The sequence below is a fragment of the Phoca vitulina genome, unplaced genomic scaffold, assembly GCF_004348235.1.
Source record: "Phoca vitulina isolate PV1807 unplaced genomic scaffold, GSC_HSeal_1.0 scaffold68, whole genome shotgun sequence".
NCBI lineage: Eukaryota > Metazoa > Chordata > Mammalia > Carnivora > Phocidae > Phoca > Phoca vitulina.
The window spans coordinates 7,713,405-7,720,632 of NW_022589771.1; positions in this window are offsets into that span (position 1 = coordinate 7,713,405).

The following is a 7,228-nucleotide window of genomic DNA, read 5'->3' on the forward strand; positions in this document are numbered from 1 at the left end:
ACAGCGAGAGAGGGAACACAAACAGGGGGAGTGGGAGAGGGAGAAGCAGGCTTCCCGCCGAGCAGGGAGCCTGATGCAGGACTCGATCCAGGGACTCCAGGATCATGACCTGAGCCGAAGGCAGTCGCTTAACCAACTGAGCCACCCAGGCACCCACTTTATTGCCTCTTTTAATGAACATTCTTAATTTCAATAGAGTCAGATTTATCAATCTTACCTTTTATGACTGGCACCTTTCGTACCTTAAGACATTCTTCCCTCCCCAAAATCATAAAGATATTTACCTCTGTTTTAAAAGTTTTTTTTTCTCCTTAATTTATCTGGAGCTGAGTTTTGGGTAGAGTGTGGGAGTATACCTAAATCCACTTTTTCCCTAAATGGACAAAAAATGCCCCAGCCTCATGTAGTGAAGTCATTTCTTTCCCCACTGATCTATGGTAGCTCTTTTGTCGAAGGTGAAAATGTAAGTGGGTCTGCTCTGGGACTCTGTTCTGCCTCGTCACTCATTTTGTCCGTCCTCGGGCCAGTCACAAGTGGTCTTCACAGTTGCTGGAGCAAATCCCCTCCCTTCGTCTTCTTCTTTAGGAGTGTCCTGGCGATTCTAGCTCGTCTGCCTTCCTGTGATCTATTTTAGAATCAGTCCGGTTGCATGAAAATCCCTGTTGGAATGTTTATGGAATCCGATTGACTCTATACGTAATTTGTAGGCGAGGTGACACATTTATGACCCTGGGGTCCTCTTATCTATTAAAATGGTGTGTCTCTACATTTGCTTGCTCTTTCAGTAACTTTTTAGAAATATTTTTTCCTCCTTAAAGATCACACACCTCTCCTGTTAGATTTAATTTTTAACTCATACTTTCGTATGCAATTGTAAACGGGATCGTTTTTCTAAACTACCTGTTGTTTGTTGCTCGTGCACAGAAATTGGTGTGTGTGTGTGTGTTGGCTTTGTACTCAGTAATCTTGCTAGATTTTATTAAATTGAATAATCCAGCTGCAGATTATTTTTTGTTTTCTTTTTTTTTTTTTTTTTCACCTGTTTTTTTCTTCCCTCCCCCCCCCCCCCCAATGCGTGGTGCTCTGTCCTCGGGCTCTCACAATGCCGAACAACAGTGGAAAGGGCCAGTGTCCGTGGTTTGTTCCTGATTTTAGGAGACTGTGTCTCACATTTCACTGTATGTTTCATGCCTGTTTAGGAGCCTGTAGGCACTCTTTATCAGGTTAAGGAAGTGCCCTGTTATTCGCAGTTTCTGAGAGTTTGTGTTTCCAACCATGGGGGGTGCTGGGTGTTACTGAAAGCCTCCCTGCATCCGCTGAGATGGTCCTACAGGTGTTCAGCTTTGACCTCCGGAGGGGGGATTTGCATGATAGATTTTTAAGTGTTAAGCCAACGTCATATTCCTAGGTAAGCCTGGCTCAGTCGTAATGCCCTCGTTCTCATCTTACCTATTCCTGGACTTTGTGTTTTTTTTTTTTTTTTTTTAAGATTTTATTTATTTATTTGACAGAGAGAGAGATAGCTAGAGCAGGAACACAAGCAGGGGGAGTGGGAGAGGGAGAGGCAGGCTTCCTGCCGAGCAGGGAGCCCGATGTGGGACTCGATCCCAGGACCCCGGGATCATGACCTGAGCCGAAGGCAGACGCTTAACGACTGAGCCACCCAGGTGCCCCCTATTCCTGGACTTTGGCTTACTGTGTGTTTGTCCTGGGTCCATGGCTATTTATTTAGTTTATGGATGAGGTCAGTTCATCGTCTCTTCGGAGCCATTCTTCTTAGGTTCCAGAGTCAAAACGACGTCAGCTTCCTCACAGGAGACAGGGAGTGTCCTTTCTTTCTAGCCAGTTCTGTCCCCAGCACCCCACCGAAGTTTTCAAAGTCAGCACAACCTCTGTGTCTTTCTCACTGTGTTTGGACTCATCGCAGTACCTACTTAGCTTTCCTTCTGGAGAGGCTCCCTGTGGGGCTCCTGGCCCTCTCCTCTGCATCCACCACTTGGACCTCTGAGGCCTTGCAAACTGCACAAAATGCCCTTGTGGCTTCTTCCCAGCTCTGCCTCATCTCAGTGCATGGCGCTGCCCTCCTCCAGCACGGGCTAGCCAGATCCTTCCTGCTCCGCATCCCTTCACCCAATCCATCACCAAGTCTTACCCAGTCTGCTTCCAGAAACATCTGAACTCTCCACCTGAGCTGCTCCCGTCTGACGGAAGCGATTGGCATCCCTCCTGGGTGGGCAGGAGCCTCAGGCACAGCCCTGGGAGCCTCAAGAGCCACCATGGCCACCCCAGTGGCACCCTGGTTTTGGATTGTGTTTCCTTCCCTCCCCAAGACAGTTTATGCACTTTGATGGGGCCGGTCGAACTCCCAGTGTCCGGGTGGAGCTTGGCTTCAACCAGGAGTTGGCACACTTTTTCTGTAAATGGCCTGATGGTGAATATTTTAGGCTTTATGGGCCACATACACCTCTGTCTCATCCTCTTTCTTTCCCCCAATCCGTTATAAAGGTGCAATGCAGGGAGGCCTGAGTGGCTCAGTCGGTTAAGCGTCTGCCTTCAGCTCAGGTCATGATCCCAGGGCCCCGCATCGGGCTCACTGCTCAGCAGAGAGCCTGCTTCTCCCTCTCCCTCTGCCTGCCACTCTAACTATCTGTGCTCTCTCTCTCTCTCTCTGTCAAATAAATAAATAAAATCTTAAAAAAAAAAAAAGGTGCAATTCATTCTGAGCACGTAGACTGTACAAAAACAGACCACAGGCCTTAGCGTGCTCACTGCTGGTCTTCACGCCTCAGGGTTAACCACCCAGGCACCTTCCATCTTTTTTTTTTTTAATTTTATTTTATTATGTTAGTCACCATACAGTACATCATTAGTTTTTGATGTAGTGTTCCACGATTCATTCTTCTCGTATAACACCCAGTGCTCCATGCAGTACGTGCCCTCCTTAATACCCATCACCGGGCTCACCATCCCCCCACCCCCCTCCCCTCTAAAACCCTCAGTTTGTTTCTCAGAGTTCATAGTCTCTCATGGTTCATCTCTCCCTCCGATTTCCCCCCCTTCATTTTTCCCTTCCTTCTCCTAACATCCTCCATGCTATTCTATCCTTATGTTCCACAAATAAGTGAAACCATATGATAATTGACTTTCTCTGCTTGACTTATTTCACTTAGCATAATCTCCTCCAGTCCCATCCATGTTGATGTAAAATTTGGGTATTCATCCTTTCTGATGGCTGAGTAATATTCCATTGTATATATGGACCACATCTTCTTTATCCATTCATCTGTTGAAGGGCATCTTGGCTCTTTCCACAGTTTGGTTGTTGCGGACACTGCTGCTGTGAACATTGGGGTGCATATGGCCCTTCTTTTCACTACATCTGTGTCTTTGCTTCTTCCATCCTGATGGTGTTTGAGGGAGGAAGATCCAAGTGGCCTAGCCCGATCAGGATGCTGCCCTTGATTGACAGGCTGATGAAGTCCTGTTTTCTTTGAATTCCTGTCAAATGGAAATGCTCTTCCCTCTGTCTCGGGGCACCCTCACCACCAGCCCATTCATCCGTAAGGCTCAGCTCAAAGCCAGGGCTTCTAGAAGCTTGCTCCGTGTCTTGGAGCAGGGCCGGATGCAGCTCCAGGGACGCACACAGCTCTCCATTAGAGCACCCATGGTCTTCACCACGGGCGCCCGTGTGGTGGGGCGACTTTCGTGGATGAACAGGCTCAGAGAGGCCGGTTGATCAGCTAATGTGTGGTGAAGCGGAGTCTGGATCCTGTCCCACCCAATGCCTGTGCTCTTCACCCTGGCCTGTCTCCCAGCCGTCCTGCACGCCACCTTTTCTCTGTCTCACCGCCCTGCTCCCAGCTCCGGAGCAAATTCATAGTCTTACTCATCCGTGCTCATTGGTGCACCTGATGCACAGTGCAAGGCCCCCGAGGCCCCCCAGCCTGTTCTCAGTGCCCTGTCTCTGCCTGCCTGCTGCGTAACTCTCACTGTGGGCCCGCTCCCCCATGCCTGGCAAGGGATGAAGGCCATTCTAACCACTCTGGGCTTCCACACTGCAGGTCTAGGCACAGACTTAGGCTTGTCTCCATGCCAGCCCCAGCTTCCAAGTGAAGTCACACTGAGTCAGAACTCCACCTCTGGTCCTGGAGCTGGGGAGTGGGAGGAGTGCATGTGTTCCAACCACTGTACAAACAAGGCTTCTCTGGGTCCGTCCCGTGACGGGGCTGGGTTCACTGGCAGTTGGGGGGGCCCCAGAGAAGGAGGTGCATCGTGAGCTGGGCAGACTCCATGCACGGTGCTTGCTCCCGTGAAGAGCTGATTGAAGGCTTCGCACCATCTGGTTTTTGTCATTCCAGTGTCATGCTTTTTATAAACATGGACAAAAAAAAAATTTTGTCTCAAATAAATGTATCACAGTATACTGGCTCTCTCTTATTAGCAGTTTTATCTTCCTGACTTTTTTAGAAACCAAGTAATCAATAGCCTACTTTTAGACTACAATCTAAAAGTACCCATGGGTGTCTTCTCCGGAGCACATTGGGCAGGATTAAATAAAACAAGGAAACACACATTTTCCCAGACACATTTATGACTACACATGGGGACCACAGTGGAACTGACTTCAAAAGAACACGAAGAAGGTTGTCCTTGGAGTTGAATGACTGAGACCCACACTCAAGGCCCATGGGTCATCAGCCTGCGTCACCCGTGACTAAGACCAGGGCGGAGCCTCCCCAGGACACTTCGGGAATGGGATCGCCATGGGGAAGCCGTGCTGGGACCACATGGTCACCGTGTGTGAGCAGAAGGTGTGGTGGGCCCGAGGCCTGGAAAGGAGGGGCAGAAAGCCAGGCCAGGCCAGCTGGGCCGCCCAGAGCCGCCAGCACGCCTCTGTGAGCAGGTCATGTGCTTCAGCCCTCTGGCTGCCACTCTGCTGGGGACCTGGACACAGGAGTGTTTCTCTGCCTGTCAGCTGGGAACACTTCCTTCGGCTGAAAGTCTTTCTGGAAGCCCAGGATGTGAATGAAGGCAAGCAGCTCCAGTGTGGTCAGGCCGGGCACCTCCTTTCTCCTTCCCACGGTTCCCGGGTGGGCTCTGCAGGTCACACCCCATCTCTAGAGTCTGCTGGAGGCCAGGGTCCTGTAGTTCTGTCCTGGAGGCGCCTGGGGTGTCCAGAGTGATTTCTAATTCTGCTTGGGGGATCCAGCTACGTGGCCATGTCAGCGAGAGGGAAAAGTGGCTAAGGCGGCCTTCTGTGTCGTATAGACCATGCCCCCAACAGCTGACAGGTTCATGCACTTCCAGAAAACCTAACACTTGGTCACTGAGGCAGATGGGTGGGGGCGGGGGCAGCTGGAATCCCCAGGCAAGCATTTGAGCATCAGGTTTGTTTTCCAGGCCACAAAAGTGATATTTTATTTTCACAATTTGCATGAGTGAGGTGAACAACAGACCGAGCGTCTGGGGGGGCAGGGTGGGGCCACACTGAAGGGCTGCCGGTGGTGGCCCCTGCGTGGTTCAGCTGCCCGCACCTCTGGGGAGGCTGAGCGGCCATCCGCAGCGCCCCGGCATCTGACGCTGACAGTAAGCAGGGGCCCGAAGGGCGTCCCTCTGCAGCCTGTAGGACCCCCCATCAAGGCACTGGACCTCACCGGTGCTGCATAGCTGTGGCAACGTCCCACGTCTTGGCTCCCGTGGCTGGAAATGGCTTTCCCCACATCAGCACAAAGAGGCATGTTCTGCGTGCCATGGTTCCAAGTCAGAAGGAATGCCCCAAGCCTGGCTCCGCCCGCGATCCTGGGCTCCTCGCCGGGTCTGTGTCCACAGCAGCGTGAACGTGAAGGTCTCAGTCCGGCTGCACCAAACAAAGGCTCGCTTGTGGAAGACGGCCGCGGAGATGTACCCTCCAGGGAGTCACACGTCCCTTCACCTTGCCCTGCACAAGCCCCCCTCACACCCACCCAGCACCTGGCCCTCTGACTTTGGCCCATGGGACTTTAGGCTGGAAATGCCCCATGCACTGAGCTTTGCCTTCCCTCCTGCTGCAGGTGGGAGTCACACACCATGAGAAGCAGCCCTGGCCAGCCCGCTGACCGCAGGTGACAGCCTGGGTCCTCCCGTGGTCCCTCCCCGTGGCCCGTACGAGCCGGTCCAGCCTACACCCCATGAAGCAGACTTGAGCTGTGTGAGCTACTGGCCACAGATCGTGAGTAATTAAGCCGATTGGTTTTGGGGTGGTCTGTTTCACAGAAAGAGATCTCAGTCCTCACGCACACATCTGTTTACTAAGGTGGAATCCCTAGAGGGCATCCGGGAGTCTTGATTTTTCCTCGGTGTCCACAAGGGCTGCTCTGGACACTGCACCTGGCACGTAGCCCTCCGGCGGGGTGATGGGCTTGCCTGTTAGCGGGCTGGCCCCAGGGAGAAGCGTTTCCTTTCCAGCAGAACAGCCGGAAGCAGATACCTGGCCTGCTGCAGCGCTTCCGTGCGGTTCATTCACGCTGCGCGGCTCGGGGCGCGGCGGGAGCGCTTCCTGCCCACCAGGCTCGGCCGGGGCTCCTCGGCGGGGTGCGCCTTCTGCCGCCCGTCGGACACCGGAGGAGGCGGGCGGAAGTCCTGAGAGCGCCCGAGCCCGCCGTGCGAGGAGCGGCAGCTGAGCTGGGCTCTGGCGGCCCGCGGTGCCCGCGGCGCTCGGCCTGCTCGGCGGGGTCAGGAGCCCGGTGGGCCAGGCTCGGACCTCTCCGCGCTCGCGGCTCAGCCCTCGGCACCTGCGCTCACGCACGCTGCAGTCCTCCTGCTTAAGCCTTAGTCGGTTTTCTGTTCTGCACAGAACGCAGCCTGGGGTCGGTTAGTGCGCTCTTCGGGAACGTGGCGCTCCCACACGTGCTCGTCGTCCCGTGCGCAGGCGGGGAAAGTCGGTCAGCCCGGAGAGGGGAGGAAGTTTACCGCACGCGCCCTAAAACGCTTCCAACGCCTTCACTGTACACACACCCACCGAGCACCAGCCACCACCTGGACTGGGACAAGCGGACCTGCCCCTGACCTCCGCGGGAGCTCCGCGCACAGGCCAGGGAGCCAGCTCCGCAGCCCGGGGCCCACCGGACCCCACCGGGACCCCACCTGCTCTGAGCACGCGCCGCACCGCGCACCAGGGCCCCGGCGGACGCGCGCGGACCCGCAGCGCCGGACCGCGGGAGGGCTCGCGCGGCGTGCGGGCGCGCGCACG